The sequence below is a fragment of the Arctopsyche grandis genome, chromosome 12 (genome assembly GCF_051622035.1).
Source record: "Arctopsyche grandis isolate Sample6627 chromosome 12, ASM5162203v2, whole genome shotgun sequence".
In the NCBI taxonomy this organism is placed as follows: Eukaryota; Metazoa; Arthropoda; class Insecta; order Trichoptera; family Hydropsychidae; genus Arctopsyche; species Arctopsyche grandis.
The window spans coordinates 28,779,274-28,799,724 of record NC_135366.1 but is presented as its reverse complement, the minus strand read 5'-3'; the positions used below and the strand labels follow the sequence as shown (position 1 = coordinate 28,799,724).

Genomic DNA, 20,451 nt, shown 5'->3' with positions numbered 1-20,451 from the left:
TACACGTGTCTCCAACAATTGCGATTTAACGACACGTGTCCGTCGTAAAACTTTCGAGCGTCGATAAAAACTTGCTTTTATGAAAAAGATTTTCATCTCGAAGACTGTGGAAAAGCTTCGCACTGCGATATAAACCTCCGCGAGGAAAAACATCAAGGTATTAAAATTTAAATGCGAAAAAGGGCACGTGCGTATTTTATATACATATGTACGTTTATATTATATTTACATATATAGCACCGAGACGAGACGATAGTATTATTCAAATATTGCTACAAAGACTCGGTATGAAGACCTTGATTTTTAATTTATGTATACAATATATTTTTGTTTGAAGTTGAAAAAAAAATATATAAAAAAGATAAACTGTTATATTGCCACTTTTGAAATGTTCGTTCTATTTATAGCACTTTTGCCCTGGGAAAAAAAATATTCAGCTTTCGAAACAGTGTGTATTCCGTGTCTATATATAAACTCGTGCCTTTCAGTCTATAAAGCTGAACAATTTGATGTTTTTCTTTACACAACATAAAAACAAGGAAGTCTTCTAGTGAAAAACGATATATAAATACGTTTAATTTTGATTTATGATTTGCTTATTTATTGATTAAAATATGTATTGAAGTTAATCATTTTAAAATAGATAATTAAATATACGTATGTAATTCATTTGTATAAAAAATACATAAAAAATTAAGAAATAAAATTGTCATATTCTCTATGTACTACATATAAATATATACGAGTATAAACATATATTTGATTTTCCGTTTTCAATTGAGCATCAACAAATTTGATATGCTTATGTACATATGTAATGTTTATCTCATACTCTTAACTTGCACCTTTCATAATATACATACATATATTAGACGATACTTTTTTCAACTTTTATCTACCCAAGCAACGCTGGGCACTTTGGCTAGTGTACCATAAAAAGATGAATGCTTTATTTATTTGTCCGCTTAGTATATCTATAAATTAAAATGAAGAATAACCAACTTTGTATACATATTATCTTGTTTTACTATACTTAAAGTATCACTTTCCCGAGTGACGCCGGGTAATTCGACTACCCATTATGAAAACTTGAAAGTTTGATTGTTTATTTTTTTATGCCTTATTTTGAACGACCAAATTTGTTATACTATTTCATGAATCATTATGAATGGATTATGACATGGGTTAGAACTTAAGGATGGGGTTTTTTTTATTTTACTTCACCGGTATATGCCGGGCACTTTGGCCAGACCACCGGTGAAAATGAATGTTCGTTCAACGATAGTGAAATCTTCAGTTTTCAATTTGGAACAACCAAATTTAATCTCATGATACTCTTTGATAGGGGTAGGGCTCCCATTCAGAAATTCCCGAGCAATGCTGGCTTATATGAAATGTAAGTATGTACATATATGTATGTAGGTTTATTTGTAATTGCCGCATAAATTTATTAATTCAAACAAATATTTCCAAAAACATAAAATAATACGGCATATATAAACTTTGAGGCTTTTCAATGGCGAAAATCTGGCGTTCAGTGCCAAAAATTCAACCCTTCACGTTTGCGGCTATCTTTCAGAGCGAATTTTCTCATCTAGTTGGATCTTTCACACAAAATGTCCAAGCCCATGTGATATAAAGTAGTGATTTGTCGTCGGTTTTATCACCTTTTCCTATCTAGCCTACTGTCACCGGTCGTAATTGACACCTTTCGATCCAGATACGGATTTTTCAGGCCACACTTTCAGATACTCGTGCAATTATGCAACCTGGAAATTATTAAGTTTTGCTTATCGAATTTAGGCTGAAATACTTCGCAATCGATAAATTTTCATCGAGTGTGACCCTATAAATTACGAAACGTCCGTTTTTGTCGATAAAGTTTGCGGTTTATGTAGGCATGAAAACTATAGATCAAACGAACATAAGAGCGGGTGAGTACAATGTACATAGTTCAGTATAATTTGAATATGTACGTATATATATATATATATATATATATATATATATATATATATATATATATATATATATATATATATATATATATATATGTATATATTGTGTATAGGAGAGTTTCCCGCCAATTTTCCACTCCAATTAAATAGCGAGCGCACGATGATGCTTTCGAAATCTCGTTGAAAATGATTGAAAGCTAACCCTCTTCATTTCGTAGAGTTTCCACCTAATAATTGAGTCAAATCAAATCCCAATTTTTATCTATAGGTCATGTTTAATAGTTTTTTCTTAATTAAAAACATTTTTTTTTATGAGTATTTATTTCATATGAAAGCTTCACTTATGACAATTATACGTGGAATTTAATATTTTTTGATTTTTAAATGCTTTTTATTATTACTAAATTATGTTATATGTATTTTATCTTATATGTATTTTAATAGCTACTGATCTACTGATCATTTTCTATTTTATAATTTTAATTTAATTTTGTTAGTAATCATAGTATTATATTATTTAAATGTTAATGTATAGCATAATAGGAAAAAGAGCTGAAAAACCTATTTACAATTCTTGAATTTAATATCGTTCATTTACAATCGTCTGAAGGTCAAAATTTTCTCTATCGTTTCACATATGGTTTAATGGCAACTTTAGTATTGTTTCTCAAATGTTGAAGTCTTTTTAAATCATTTGTATACACTTCACATTTAAAATAGACCCAAAAACATAATATTAATAATTTAAATCGACTAATTTTGGAGGTCAATTGGCTTTTCAAAGTTTTTCGAAAATAAAACACATGGTTTTTTAAAAATTTTATTTTTGAACTCAAATTAAACTTTATGACAATTGATTATAAATTGAACAGAATATCGTTTATATGTCAAAGTAGTAAAGTTTACAGGCAACCGTATGAATGTTAAAATATTCGCAATAAAAGTTAACCTATTATTTTTATTTTATTTTATTTTTACATAGATATATCAGGAAGGCTTGACAGGAAGACCCCAATGCGCCTTCCTGGAAAATTAATTAATTATCTGTAGCATCTCAAATTTTGTCTTAAAGGTGTGTAAGTACAATATTTCGGAATATTGATTATAATTTTGCTTTCAAAATAGCCCTGAAAAAAGTAACCCAAAAGATTTTTTCACGAATTTTAAAATTAATTTTGAATCACTGAAAATTATACGATCATTGAACTTCGAGCGTAATGAAGCGATCGTTTGATTTATTTTTAAATTTATTTTATTATAAATAAATTATATTCAGAATAAATCTTATTTTGTATTTTAATAGCTATTGATCATTTTTTATTGTTAGTATTTTTTTTTATTAATAATTATAGTATTATATTATTCTAATGTTAATGTACAGCATAATAGAAAAAAAGCTCAAAAAACTGTTTAAAATTTAAATAAATCTTATTTGAATACAATCGTTTGATGACTTAAATTATATGAAGCACCATCTTGTTAAATAAAACTAACATTTTATTACATTTATTTAATTCAATTTTGGTCATTATACATTTAAATGATAGCATTGAGGTCAATTTGGTAGCTATGTTCATTGGAATAATGATGAATTATGTATATTCCACATATAAAGGTTCATTTATACCAGCACAGCTCAAACAGTTCAAATGTAAACAGCAGTACGAAAAATATTTTTTAGGTCATTCTCGTATATGGACACATTCATATGTTCCGTAATATGCGCGTGGCGTGGACTTTACAGCAGTAGTCGACACGATCTATTCATATTATACACCACTACATGTCACCGTAGTGTATCAAGCAAAATTGGTTTTCTTTGGCAATCGTGAAATTATTCACACATGGCGTGGCGAGTGTATGCGTACTATTGAAAGTGCGCACGTGCATATGAATATTTTCGGAAACGTCATATTCTGACAATATTGACTCGACGCAAGCAATATTGCGCCCTATCGTCACGCTCTGTAATGTATATGTAAGCCGATTTTGCTTTGCACTCAACCAAAATATTGAACTTGCCGAAACTTTCGCTTCTGTATACTATGAATAGAAGTAGTATTTTCCATGCACTGCTGTGCCAGGCTGGGTAATATAAATAGATCGTTAAGGTTTGTTTATACCAGCACAGCTCAAAGCGACAACTACACATAAACAGTAGTACGAAAAATACATTTTATGTATATGGACACATTCATATGTTCCGTAATATGTGCGTGGCATGGATTTTACAGCAGTATTCGACACGATCCATTCATATATACACGGGTACATGTCACCGTAGTGTATCAAACATAACTTCGGTTTTCTTTGGCAATCATGAAAATATAATATTTACACATGGCGTGGCGAGTGCACGCGTACTAACGAAAGTGCACATGCGCATATGAATATTTTCGGAAACTTTATATTCTGACAATATGGACTAATTGAGCCAATGTATAAGTGAGCCGATTTTGCTCTGCACTCGGCCTGAACAAGTCTAAACGTGCCGAAATGTGTCTGCTGCTGTATAGTATGAATAGAAGTAGTATTTTCCGTAGACGTAAACGTGCAGTGCTCGATAATATAAATTAAACTTAACTGTCATAAATCAAACTTTCAGATACTATATAGATATCCAATTTTATCTCAACTAATATGTTTAATTAAGGAAAATTTGAACATCTTTGAATCGTCCAATACAAAAAAGACGATTCAAAAGTTAAAACCAACGCTTAAATTATTTGATTTGAACAATTTTCATAGTTCAAAAGAGTCATTATAATTTCATTTTAATTAAGGCGAGTTTCGTTCCGTTTGATTTGCAAAACTACTATCCACTTTGACTTAAAATATGATGAGAGCAATATTGCATTCGAGCTGTGTTGCGAAATGAACTAGCGTAGTGCAAACTTGTGTTTATAGAATACCTGAATAAGTTTGTTTCAACATTGTCATCGCGGGGCAAGTTTTGCTCGTTATCGCTGTAATGAAACTTATTTTCAAACGAGCACTACATACTTATTTTAATACGAGCACTCGGAAATTGCTTTCAAGTTGATGCAAATTTCAAATAAATATTACGTCAAAAATTAACACATTTTTCGAAAGCACGAATAATATTGTTACGTAGGTGTGGGTTCAGGATCCAAGTGAAAGGTCAAAGTCGCTTCACAGCATTTATTCAACGATTCGAAAGGTCCACACGGAACCACCGCTCACTCCAGAATAATCTGATCTAGCGTGTGTCCATATCAAGGACAAGTTGCACAGCACAGCTACCCCGATCCATTAATGTGTATATTGTCTAGGCAAGTAAAGTCTGTGAAAACTTTAGCCTATTCTTTATTCGGGTACTTACTAAGTCCCGTTAGCCTAATCCGGGGTCTCTATTGTTCAACCACGAATGCACTAAGAAAACCAATTTTGCTTGACACGTTACTGTGACATGTACTGCTGCATAATATTAATGGATCGTATCGACTACTGCTGTAAAGTCCACGCCACGCATATATTACGGAACATATGAATGTGTCCATATATAATGTACTTATATTTTTCGTACTGCTGTTTACATTTGAGCTGTTTGAGCTGTGCTGGTATAAACGAACCTTTATATGTGGATTATAATTTACGAATGCACTTAGACTGCGGATTTTCTCTCTCATGTCCCTCGTTACAATATATTAAATTAATTGTATTAGATTTTGAATACAGTTGTTTCTTTCTCGTATCCTTTCTGCAATAGTACATTTAAAATGAATTATTATACTAACATAGTCTAGAGTTTTGAAAGTGCATGTTGAAAGTTTCACAATACAGATTTGCACAGCAAAATCTGGACGAGATCGAGCGAAACGAAAGCTTACACTCACCTCATGTGGAAATTCAGCGCTGAAAATGTGAAAATGTGGAAAACTCTCGGCGATAAATCAATTCACGTGTATGTAAATTCACAATATTTACCCGTTTTGTGTATCGGATTACGACATGTCGTAAAAATGTGATGTAATAGCTTTAGTATCGCCATCATCATCATCATTGCCATTATAATATAATACATACGTATAAAATATGTTTCCGTATCGATATCCAATTTACATAAAATGTTATACATGCTTGACATATTTTCGTTTTTTATCCAATCGATTTATGAAACGAAGTGTCAAAGTGCGTAAAAATATGTTTTTGCTGTTTAGACGTATTATTATAGTTGAATTTATCATCTAGTGATTAAGTATCATTTAATTTTTCGTATAATCTAGTATCATTTAATGCTTCTGTTTTTTTATTGTAGTCAAACATGAGGTTTTTGTAATTTAAATACACCGTTTTACATTTCAAAGTCGCTCATTTAAGATCATTAACCTACACCTTTCGAGTTAGTAATTAAAATTATACATAAGTAAATTACAGACTCGCAATTATATAAGAGTACGTTAAACCCAAAAGTTGAAAACCATCCGAGTAATTAATTCAATTTGTTAAAAGTTACATCTAATACTTGCTTATTAGAATTAAAATGTTTATAAATTACATTATATTATATGTAAATATAATATGTAGATCGTTAATCACAAGTCATACTTTTGTATACTTGCGAGCTTCAGAATTGATTTACATTTTGACGTTTTATTTATTTATTTTTATTGTACGAAAACCGCAAAGATGAAAAATGTGCGCACACATATTTCAAGAGATATTTCACGATAGGTTTCGTCAGCGTTTTTCCAGGAAAAGCCTCCCAAGAGAAATCAACCTGAACGCATATTCGCAAACACATATTTTTTTAGAAGTATTTCGATTCATCCCTTTGCAATTGTTTCCACCATTTGAATCAAAATACAATACGAATATTTTTACGTACAATCAAACCGAAAGCATGTCACTTTTCTACATACATATACATATATTTCCATTGTAGTTATATATTTAATCATCAAACCTCTGGAAAACTCTAAAATTGCTGTTTATCTTCGGGCCGAAAAACGTCGAGTCACTTTTTATTGTGTCCGACCCCGGAAAAGGAAAGTCTGCTCGTGTCAGTGCGAAAAATTGCTCAAGGTTGGGGAAAACTCGCGAAAATTCTTACGAAAAGTGACGTTGAAATATCTCACATTTTGATGAATGAACTTCTAAGTTTTGCTTCGAATATTACAAACTCTGAATATCGTACAGATAAATTAAATAAAAAATGTTAAATAAATTATTAAATTCAATTTCAAATAATCGATTTAATACGATGAATTATTTTCATTTGGATTTGTGAGCATTTTTCCAATAATTATATTTGAAATGTTATAATTAATTTAATTCTAATATAATGATAATCGAATCATCATTTGGCACACCTGGAACGTAGATCGGAAATACAGCGTCATAAAATAGCAATCAAACGGCAAAATTAATTGCATATTAATTTATACAATTTGCTGAAATGAAAACTAGCTCTTGAATGAATTTTAATTCAATATATTCTAAAATTATTTCATATAAAATCATCCTCTTTGGATTATGATAGTGAAAAATTTATTCGGTACACATTATGTAAAATCACCTTTATAAAATAATCTACAATATATTTTAAAACTATTTTATATAATAATTAATAAATTTACAAATGCATATACATATGTATGTATGTGTTTACTGCTTTGACTCAAAAGCTAGTGCATCTTCAGCGAGTATAGAAAGTTAGAAAGCATAGCTACAAACTTTGCTCGATTCTAATAACAAAGTTTAGACAAATTCAGTCATACATATATAAAATATACTTCCTATAAATCTCAATTTTCTCCATTTTATTTAATATGGGGTTGGCGTTGAAAAAGCACTGAATTTAAATTGAAAAGAGACAAGCGAAAATTTTTCAAATAACTTTAGTCTCATGTATAAGTATCATAAGTTAATACATATATCAAATCTGGTAGTTCTCTATTAATATTATTGATTTTCATAGCAGAAAAACAAACATGTATTCATCTTTATAAAGTAGACGATAAGTAGATGAAAATCCGGCGTTACTCGTATAGATAAAAGCCGAGTAAAACAACCTTCAAAGGACTGCAAACTCTGTCAAAGCCTGTCTTCGATCAAATTAAAGACATCATGACGTAGTTTACGAAATTTGTCGTTTCTATGTATATTGAAAACTGTCGAATTGCATAGCGGACAAACGCATATGTCGCGTTTTTAATATATACGGGAGCCAAAATTTCAAACCCTTTCGGAACCCGGCTATCTATAGTATAATATGATATAGAATACCAAATTTTCCAGTTCTATGATGTAAGCTTTCAGATTTTATATCCGACAAACACACTTACCCGGCACTGCTCGAGCATTTTCACGGAACTCCAAGCTCCATTTAAAACTAAATCTAAAATCTTCAGAAATGAAACCAATTTCATTTTGGCATTTATATATTGAAAACTGTCGAATTATAATAGCGGACAAAGAGAAATAAATGGCTAGCTTTGCCCGGGCGTTTTTGTATGGACACCAATCAACTGTAAGTTCTAAGAGTTTTCAAAACCCATCTATGGTAAAATATGATATATTATATAATATTTTCAGTTCTTTGTTCTAAGCTGTCGATTTGCATAGACGACAAACACACGTACCCGACTCCAGACTCCATTCAAAACGACCTAAAAACTTCAAAGACCTCTAACGACTTACAATTTGGCGCTTATATATTGAAAACTGTCTAATTATTTAGCGAAAATACACGCAATGCCTGGTGCTACCCGGGTGTTTTTTATATGTAAACCCATCGACCCTAAGTTCCAATCCCTTTCAAACCCGTTCTACAGCATAATATGACAGAAAATATGAAATTTGCCAGTTTTATGATGTAAACTTTCGAATAGCATCACCAACAAACACAATTGCCAGGCGTTGCTCAAGCATTTTCACGTGAAACTCCTTTGGCTTGAGACTCCATTCAAAGCGATCGAAAAACTTCAAAGACCTCTAACGACTTATATAATATATTGAAAATTATGTAGCAAAAATACACACACGCCTGGTGCTATCCGGGTGTTTTTTATATGCAAACCCATCGACCCTAAGTTCCAAGCTCTTTCAAAACTGTTCTACAGCATTATTTGATATAGAATGTGAAATTTACCAGTTTTATGATGTAAACTTTCGGATTGCATCCCCGACAAACACACATGCCAAGCGTTGCTCAAGTACTTTCACGTGAAAGCCCTTTGACTTGAGACTCCATTCAAAGCGATCTAAAAACTTCAAAGACCTCTAACGACTATATGTATATTGAAAATATATAATTATTTTTTTATAATTTGGCGCTTATGTATATATTGAAAACTGTCTAATTATTTAGCGAAAATGCACACATTCCCGGGCGTTTTTTTATATGCAAACTCATCGACCCTAAGTTCCAAGCCCTTTCAAAACTGTTCTACAGCATAATATGACAGAAAATATGAAATTTGCCAGTTTTATGATGTAAACTTTCGGATAACATCAGCGATATACACACTTGCCAGGCGTTGCTCGAGCATTTTCACGTGAAACACCTTTGGCTTGAGACTCTATTCAAACTGATCTAAAAACTTCAAAACGACTTACAACTTGGCGCTTACATACATACATATGTATATATTAAAAACTATATAATTATATAGCGAAAATACACACATTACAGGCGCTACCCGGGTGGTTTTTTATATTGAATCCCATCGACCCTAAGTTACAAGCCCTTTCAAAACCCTCCTACAGAATAATATGTAACATAGAATGTGAAATTTACTAGCTTTATGATGTAAACTTTCGGAGTGCATCTCTGACAAACACATTTGCTCGGCGTTTCTCGAGAATGTTCACGTAAAACGTATTTGACTCCAGACTCCATTCAAAAGGATATAAAATCTTCAGAACTCCAACCACATCCGATTTGGTGTTTATATACATACATATAGAAAACTCTTGATTTTGCCTGGCGTTGCCCGGACGCATTTTTATGGGAGCGCTTCGATCTTCGAACTCCGAACTCTTCCATAATTAATCTACATAAATTTCTATTTTTAATCTATTTGAAAATATTATTTTTCAATTAAGTACACATTAAACTTTTCAATATGAAGACTTGAAATCAATTAATTACTTTACATTATATACATAATAGTATGAAGCTAAGATTTTTCTGCAGTGGACATTTTAAATTACACTCCGATTTATTAAAAGAAAACCGCAATGCTTGAATGGAACATTGTCAGAAATGTAATTAAAAATAATTTATTATATTTAATATACATAATACAACCGCCAGCACTCGTAAAATCTGCATTCAACGGTTGGAATATAATTAAAACGACATTACCCGGAAAGATTCAACGTTTCGTCATAACGATAGTGTGCACGAAATGGCGCACTTTTAAATTCAATTAACTGAATTGCAATTATTCACTAGACGTGCCCACAATAAAGGTCCTAGGGCCTAAATGACATTTCGCCCCGGTCCTTAAGGGATCGTCCCGACCGGAAGTCTCCGTTGTAATTTGATTACACGACAGCTAGATTTCGAGTTTGTGAAATACGCCGTGTAATTTTTAAACGAGTTTCACTCAAACTGTTAATTGCTTGGTAGTTTTTCCGCGCGGCGGGAAAATGTTTTCCTTAAAATGCGCACGTCGGATGCAGATTTTTATTTAGGTATTTTGTTTCACATGTATGTGTGCGAATTTATGCGCCATTTGTAAAGTGCTACTTGTAAAAGCAGCTAGAAAATGCACTCGTGTTCGCATATCATATGATATATGTGAAAAATGTATGTAAAATCAATGCATTTTGTGTATTATCATACAAATACATATGTTATATACCCAAGTCTCGAAAAACTGCGTGTTCCTTTCATTTTCAGAAATACAGACCGCCGTTTTCTGCTATTTTATACTGAATTTACCATCAAATAGCCTGTATTCATCATATTCTCACTACTTCCAAGATCTAAGTATAATGGTGTTACTTTGTTGTTCGCTTGTCCGGAGCATATTGGAGTTTGGGTCTGTAATTTGAAGTCCCACTGAAAATAAATTCTCTCTCTTGATAGAAACAGTTCAAAAAAAAATTCGTAGATGCCTTTATATGAAGAAATATAAATATTACCCCTATTTATTTCCCACTGCCTTTTTACAAGATATGCTAGGCTTTGACTCACTATCTTCGAAAAGAATTATTGCCATTTCCAAATATTGCATTGGAGTATTAAAGAGAAGAATCGACAACCCTTCGATTTTATTATTATTATAAATAATAAATTAAATAAATAAATATTAACTACGTACATACATATATAAGAACATACAGGTAGTCCTCGACTTACGACGGTTCGACTTACGACGGTTCGCACTTACGACCGAAAAAAAATAATATATTTTTTATTAATTAATTATTTTTCAAAAATTGATTGATAAATCTCAAGCGGATGTGAGTTATGAAAACGGGGAATTCTCTTTCGAAAGAAATTAAACATCGCAGTAGTTTTAAAAATTAAGTTACGACTCATTCCTTTGGGATTCGTCACCAGTCGCAAACTCATGCGGTCGTTACCGTTTGTTACATAACTGTTCGGTATTGTTTTAGGATGTTTATTTTCTCAATTTCGTGTTGATAAGTGCTCAAATTTTTATTTATAAGAACATTTATAATGTGTGATAAAGAAACGGGATAATGACTGATAAAGAAACTCTTGTTAAAAAAAGAGAAAGGTGATAGACTTAGAAATTAAACTTGAAGTGATAAAATAATATGATAGTGGTAAAAAAGTGATGGACTTGGCAAATAATTAGAATCTGTCAAATTCAACGTTCTTCACTATTTTAAAAGATAAAAAAAAACTCGTAAAGCCGTTAAAGGGTCCTTGTCAATCAAATCTAAAATAATAAATAAAAAAAGACTCAGACCCATTCAACAAATGGAAAAATTACTAGTGATTTGGATCGATGACAAGATTTAAAAGCGAATTCCATTGCGTCTCTTAAAGCTCATTATTTAAAAATTACATTTGCGCAAGGCAATAGAAGAAGGAAAAACTTTTCAATAATTTTGGAAAAATTATAATATCCTTTATGTTATAAGAAATATAGATAAGGGATGGAAAGAAGTTACTTCAGCATGTATGTACGGAATATGGAAAAAACTCACCAATCGATTTGAACCCGTTTCTCTTTCCATATACGAAAAAGAATAAAATGTCGAGGATATTACTAACCTAATCGTACAATTTAGTGAACGTCTACAATTGGTCGTAGATAACGAAGACATCAAGCAACTTCTTGAAAATTATTCAGAAGATCTAACCAATGCAGAATTATTAGATCTTGAAACTCAAATGGTTGCAGAAGAGGATATTGATGAAAATGAATCAATCACATCTGCGGAACCACTGAAAAAAATTGTATTGAAAGAAATGGCTCCTGCTTTTAATTTAATTAATCAAGGAATACAAAAGTTTGAAATGATGGACCCAGACAGTGAAAGATTTTAAAATGTAAACCTCGCAGAAAATCTCGCATGCTACCAAGAAATATGTAGAGAAAAAAAACAGGATACTGTTCAAACAAAATTAGACACATTTTTGTCATGCCTTTATTCTTTACTTTTTAATTAGTTTTCCTTATATTTATCATTTTTAATTTTTGTAAAAATCTATTATTGGACTCGGATGTTACATATATTATTTATTTACTTTTTGTTTTTTTTATACCTATCTCTGTACATCCTGTCTGTTGATTTTTCAATTAATAAAATAAATAAATAAATAAGTAATGCGTACATACATATGTATAACAGAACTTCATACAAAATGTCAAATAAAACTGACCAACTAACCCATCGATATATATATTTTATTTCACTCGCCTTTACAGATCCCTCCAAAGCGTCGAGTGTACTAATACAGATCTATACAATAATACAATTAATACAAGACGTTTTATATATGACATTTTTATAGTGACATCTATGGAAAAACTTTTGCAGCATTTTATTATAGAAATTGGCGAAAATCAAGACGCTGAATAACTTGAGATTTCTAGGAGAGATTGGAAAGGAAATTCCAATTTGACAGGTGTTTCGATGAAAATCAGAGAAATTGGCAAACTCTGAAAACTCTGACTTGGAGTTACAAACCGAGGTCTAGCCAACAGCTACTAGTGGGAATCGAACCGTGACCACTCCGCTTGAAAGCATAATATGCTAACCACTATTCTATGCTGCTAGTATATGTATATGTATGTAAGTATACACATACATATCTCATTATTTTTTACAAGTATTGAACATTTTCCTAGTATCCCATTGAATTGACTTTATTTACCTAATATATTTTATTTATTGATTGAATTTTATTTACTGATCATTTATTATATATATGTAATTATTTAACAAGTTATAATTGAAAAGCATATAAGATTTATCGTTACTTTAATCTTATACATATATGTACAAAAGTTGACCGTGGACAACAAGTTGATGTAGCCTACTTTGACTTTCGAAAAGCATTTGATCTTGTCAACAATGACGCTCTTATGATCAGATTAGCTGAAGTGGGCTTTTCTCCACGTCTTCTTAAACTCTTTGCTTCTTATCTTAGTGATAGGAAGCAATTTGTTAGATATGGTATTTATGAATCTCCTTCATTTTTTACGCGATCTGGTGTAACTCAGGGGTCCACCTTAGGCCCTTTACTATTTACAATAGTCATTAATAACCTCCCAAAAGTACTACGCAATGCTTCATGTCTCTTGTTTGCTGACGACGTTAAACTATTCTTTGCTGTTAAGGATGAGAGGCAAGCCTCTCTCCTTCAAGCTGATATTAACGCTGTTTTAGAGTTCAGTTCCAGTTTAGGGCTTGAACTGAATACTAGTAAATGTGCTATTATGAGTTATGGACGTGCGAATTCGCTCTATTGTCACGGATATTCCATTGGATCCGTATTGTTGAAGCGCGTGGAATCAATGGTCGACTTGGGTATCACTTTTGATCCTCAATTCACCTTTCACAACCACATCAAGACAATCGCTGACGTTTCCTTTCGTCGACTTGGATTTGTCTTGAGATATGCTAGATTATTCTCCAACCCCTTGTCTTCTCGCTTGCTTTTCAACTCGCTTGTTAGAAGTAAGCTAGAGTATAATGCAATTGTGTGGAATCCGCACGAAGCAAACTACTCTCTTATTATAGAAAAAGTGCAAAAAGCATTTCTTCGTTTTCTTTATAAGAAAGAGTATGGGTACTACCCATATCTCTATCCTACTCCTTTCCTTTTGGGCATGCTTGGGTATAATTCCCTTGAACTTCGGAGAAACTTCTCGTTAATTCGTTTCGTTCTCCAGCTATTGCGTGGTAATACGTCATGCCCGTTGTTGCTGGAACAGTTGGGACTTTATGTCCCTAATAATTATGTGCGTGGTAGACATCATCATTTAATGGTTGTACCTGCTGCTCGCACAGTTCTTTTTCGAATGGCTCCTATTCCAAGAGCTATTCGACTTCTCAATGAAATCGTTGCTGCTGTCCCTGAATGTGATATTTTCCACCTTGGGGAGCGTAGATTGTCGGATATTATCTTAACATATTTATCTGGTAACCTGCGCTCATCATTACTTTCTTAATTTGAATGTGATGAATGAGTGGAATCTTAATCTACTCTCTTCCATTTGGGCCTCGCTGTGATTTTATTTTTTATTCATATTTTGTTTTATTTTATTTTATTTTTTCTTTCTCTTTTGTACATTTTTATATACTATTTTAATTTTGATCAGTGTAAACAAAGAATGGGATTTATGGATTTTATTTTTAATTTTTACACTTTTGTTATTTTTTTTTTCTCTCTGAATGATGTATTATTTTCCTTTTGTTACTTTTTTTGTAATTTTATTTTACCATGTTTTCTGCTTTTGCTTTTTTCCTTTATTTACAGTTTACTTGTTTTTATATCATGTTTTTATATATTTTTCAAATGTAGGCCATTGTGGCGCATTAGGTTCTTCCTGTAATGCCACAATGGTCCAAAACTATTAAATAAATAAATAAATAAATAATAGTTCGTTTGAATGAATCGATCTCGAAACGCTTCATAGACATCCAATTTAATTCAATATCTTCCAATTATTATGAATAGTTATTAAATAATGCAATATGAAACTATCAATTATCAGTGTAGGCTTTCGAAGTACATAGTTCGATTAATATTGATTACTTGTTTGTTAATACATTTGATGTGATTTAATCTACATTGAATTATATAACTTTTTTCAATAACAATAAAAACACAATATGCGAAAAGTTTACTAAAAAAACATAAGAAAGTTTTCTTCGATACGAAATGAAGTTCAAAAAGAAAAAAATATTCTTTGTCCTCATATGATTTTATGTATATGCATATGTTTGTACATATTATACATTGGATTGCAATCATGAATTATTAATATATGGATGAAGTCATATCTTTGCTTTATTTATAAATAAAAGTTTCATAAGATATGTAATTAATCCTAAATGAACACGATTTTTAAAATAAGATGTAATTTTTAAATTATTTAATCCCTATTTTATAAACGTATGTATGTATGTATTATGAAAGTAGCATCAAGATGTTATATTTTACGAAAAACTGAAAAAGAAAAATGTATTCGAATGGAAAAAGTGATACATATACTAATAAAATCTATTCGCTTTTAAATGAATTGTGTGATATTTTAATATAAAAGTCTTTTAGATTATTAAAAAACGTATACAAAGAAACGGTTTCGTTTTCAATTACTGTATTTAATTCATCAAAAGCTTTCATATTTTTGATAGGTAAAATTAAAGCGACAAAAAAGTACAAGTAAACAATTGAAAGAATAGCTCGAACAATAAATATTTTAAGGCTCTGCTGAAGTAAAATTTCAATAAACCGTAAAAACAAAGTTCTAACAATCACATCTATGTAGATGTACATATTTTTATCTTAATGGGAAAAATAATTTTCCAAAAATGAAAACACAACAGATGAAATAAATATAAAACCGAACGCACATTATTCTTCCTCGTACGCACTTTCGAGCGATAAATTTGCGTCAGATTTCACGCAACGTCGATTTTTTTACACCTGAAAGTAATGGCAAAAATTAAACGCAATCTCACCTGTGTGTTTTCGTACGAATGTAAATTTGATAGCCGCTGCTATCCCAGACGAGATCACAAACGCACGCGAAAATTGTCAAACTTTTTGCAATTTTTATTCGTCGAAATCAAGCAAATATCACAACTCGATACAAATTTAATCAATTCCACCATCGATAAATTTCAATTTTACTACCACGCATAAAACCCATTACTCTAACGAACCTTTTAAGCCTCGTTTAGCAATCCCAATCGTTTGATAATGCAAAATGTCTCGTTAGCATTTTCAAAATCAAAATTTCATTGAATTATATGAAAAACACAACGCGACGTTCGTCTCTCGTGATTTCAAAAAGTCACTGGAATTTTGTTTTTATAAATTGGCTATTCGATAAAACACCTTCATAGTTTTATCATCCTTATTACTTTATTACTCATTATACATAATTCCTTTGTCTTAGTATTTTTTTTCAGTTCTCTAAACAGTTCTAGAACCCTTTAAATTATTCATCGTTTTTTAACCTCTTCTTTGCCTACGAAACGTTATTCCTTTCAGTATTTTTTTAATTCAAGGGAACAGAAAAACGTTCCAAAACGATAGATTGAACCAATAGAGAGCTTAAAAGAATTGCAATTAAAAATTATAACGGTATTTTAAGTGTGTATTTGAACCATTCAAATGTTTGACACAATTCAACGATTTATCTTTGTAAATAGGTTTTTGAGCTCTTTTTCCTATTATGCTGTACATTAACATTAGAATAATATAATACTATGATTACTAACCAAACTAAATTAAAATTGTAAAATAGAAAATGATCAGTAGATCAGTAGCTATTAAAATAGATATAAGATGTATTGTGAACATAATTTATTAATAATAAAAAGCGTTTAAAAATCAAAAAACATTTTTCTTCGTATAACTGTTTCAAAACTTCAAACTGAAAATATCGTTTGATTACTCACATTAAAAAAATGAATAATTCGCTTTAAAACCTTCTTGAAGCATTAAAACAGTTTTCGCCAGAATCAGATTTTCTTTTTGTAAAATAGATTTCATATTCAAAGGGGATGTTATATTAAAATCTGACTACTAATACCTTTGGGCACTTCCTCATCTATGTAAATATACATATATGTGTGTAATATTTCAGCGTGTGAAATTAACATGGTAATAATTTGAGTATTTATAATATGCTGTATAATCGATGATCAAATAAAGTCTAAATTTAGTATTCAAATTAAGCTTCAAAGTTAACATTTGACTATCAAAGATTAATTAATATACTCTAGATGTAATAAGAGTGAGGTTATCGTTTAACTTACGGCAAATATTCATTTAAAACGATTGACTTTACCGTTTTGAAATGGGATCCTTGTATCAATTATTTCATATGATTGACAGATTTTTTTCTAATTATAGAAATGAAATCGTCATAATCTTTGCAAGAATGTTCGTTCGATGTGAAAAATCTATTCTTTAGCATCAATACAATGCTTTTTCCATTCGATTGGCTCTTTTAGCAACGGTTTCATCGGGCTAATGTAAGACACATTTATACGAGTCAATAATTATTCCGAACAGAGTTGATTCTGCAATTCGAAAAATGTTTAAAAAATATCGGAAAACTATCTTAATATATAATAAAATTGTATGGGGGATGAAATAGCTACTAAGCAGACGATTTTCCCGGATTTTCCGCTAGCGCTATAGCATTAAACGTGACGTAAATTTAAATATTTCTCAATACAAATGCTGCTGAGATGACTTTTTTTTCAGTTTAATCGTATATTTGAATTACTTGGCTGCTGTGAATAATACTTTTTAACGTTTCGACCCAAATTGTGAGTGACACGTGATCGGTCCCACGCGAATCACGCTTTATCTTATCATTTTTAATATCAACACATTATATACAACATCGTGATCAAACAAAGGGATAATAATCAACCGGTATAAGACCTGAAATCGCATTATAATATAATGTAATAAAACGACAATCTTCCTCCATCCGTCGCTCGTCGGAAATTGGGTTGAAAACTTTGACACTTTCGTATATAAAAAAATTCTTTAAACAACCTTTTTTTAATATTTCATAAGCAATGTTTTGATAGAAGTGTTATAAATGGTGATTTTTGCCGAAAAAATTTACATACTAGATACGCAGAAATTATGCGACGATTAACTTGAGTGTTTCCTGAATTTATGAGATAAATTTTTAATGAAGTGCTCATCGAAATACGTCGGAATGAAGTCCTGTTTAACTTTAAATTTATGTATGTAAATTAATTAAGCGGTCAGTAAATAAACGATGAAAGATCAGAGATGTATTGGATTGGATCTGTTTAATCTAAAATATACTGATCTGGTTGAGGTACTGTTTAGTTTGAGATCGTAGCAACTTGTAACATATTGCATTTTTATATTCATATTTTTACATTTTTATATTTTCAAATTTTTATATTTTTATGTTTCATATGTTTATATATTTATCTTTCATATTATTCTTTTTCAATATAATTTTATTTCTCATGTTTTTTATATTTTTATATTTCATGTATTTACAATTTTATATTTTATATTTTTATTTTTACAATTTATATTTTATGTTTTTACAATTTCGTATTTTTATATTTCATGTTTTTACAATTTTGTATTTTTATATTTGTTTTATCCATATTTGTCTTTTAATTAATATATAATATTATTATAATATAATAATAATTAATTTCCTTTTTATATAACCATAGTGTCGACTTGGAGTTGATCTGTAAAGTCACTATGGCAAATTTGTGAATCAATAAATAAATATATATAATTACTTAAAATTTTTCCGGTTATTAATACCTAGTATATAATAAATTGTTTGAAATAAACAGTTCATTTTATTGTTTGAGTACGGATAGTAAAATGATTTCCAATCACGTGAGCGAATTTTTAACATTACTAAATGGACATTTTGATGAATATTATTATATTTTCTACCTAAACTGGTTCGTATTTAGTCACAGATATAAAAAATTGTGTTTTCTTGTAATTTTTCAAATTATAACTCGCCTCAGAAACGCCGAGCAAAATTGATTTATTAATAAAAAACATATAGAAGAATGATGAATAAACATGATCGACTTGTATGTATGTATAATCAAAAATTTCTTTGTGTTTACATTCAATGTACATAATAGTCAAATTAAATTTGGTCAACTGGAAAATGTACCTGAATTGTGTGTTGTTTTTAAATAAAGCTATATACATATATATAATGTTATAAGTGTAACACTTTTCTTATTGCAATTTGTATAAATGGTAATAAAAATGAATATACTCACATGAAAGTTGCAAAACATAACACACAACCATTCGAGCGTAAAATTCACAAACAACTATCCTAATTGAATAATTTCCATCATTCGCATTGAAATCTTGAACGTGTGTCGTTTCGAATACGATTTCATCATATAATTCAAGTATTTTTACAGTGAAACAATTTCAAAGGAAGCACGGAGATTTGGTGCATTTTCCGCGTGAACCTCGCGTCGAATTTCCCATTAGTTTTTCCTAAAGTTGGAAAATCTGCGGCCGGCGAACCACGTCCATTCGAGTCGGATCGCGTCGCAGAACTGGCGCCAAACTGGTGCCCAGTTTGCCTTCACATCTTCATATAGCCATTTACCTATACGTGTATATCTATATGTGGATATGAAGAGATGCTCAAGTGCAATGCAATGCTCTAAATTGCATAACGCATGTGCGTGCAACGATTTTCCAGCAGATCTATGTACGTATAATACGCTGAGAGGAAAACGTTCACGTACAGATTTAACCTTATATGCGATCTATAATTAGATTATTATTATATTACGATCGAATGGCAGATGTTGATGTACATATCTATTCGGGTTAACGAAACTTTTGACAATGAAAATCGTTTCAAATATTATACAATAAGATTGCGTGGGTTCGGAGAATAATTCTGACCGGATTTGTCTATGGCTTTTGTTTTGTGGGGAAAATACGCTGCGGGCGTTATCAAATTATAATTAATAATATATAATGAATTATAATTTGATACAATTACAAAAAAAAGTATTTTAAGGATGGAACTTGATAAACATGTTGAAATTTAAACGCGTGGATATTATGAATAAAATTTTAAAAAAGTTTCGGGAAAATACGCCTTCAGTTTTAGACCCTTTTTGTTTTTCTTTTAATCTTAAAATATACCAATTTCAATATAACTCGTACACAGTTATTAATATTTATTCACAACGTTCAAAATTGTATTTTTTTCGATTTCTGATTTAAATTACATATGTGTGTATATATGTATTTATGTACGTATGTGTTTTCATTGGCTTTCCTTTCTAT

General features: G+C 30.6%; 1 protein-coding gene across 1 annotated transcript in view; it reads right to left on the bottom strand.

The window, feature by feature from the left end:
* LOC143920128 (neuropeptides capa receptor-like) overlaps positions 1–20,003 on the bottom strand; it is a 154,417-nt gene extending 134,414 nt beyond the window's left edge. The window contains exon 1 of the mRNA XM_077442843.1: positions 19,413–20,003. The gene's annotated coding sequence lies outside the window, so the exon portion shown is untranslated. The remainder of the gene's footprint in view (positions 1–19,412) is intronic.
* Between the last annotated feature and the right edge of the window lie 448 nt (positions 20,004–20,451).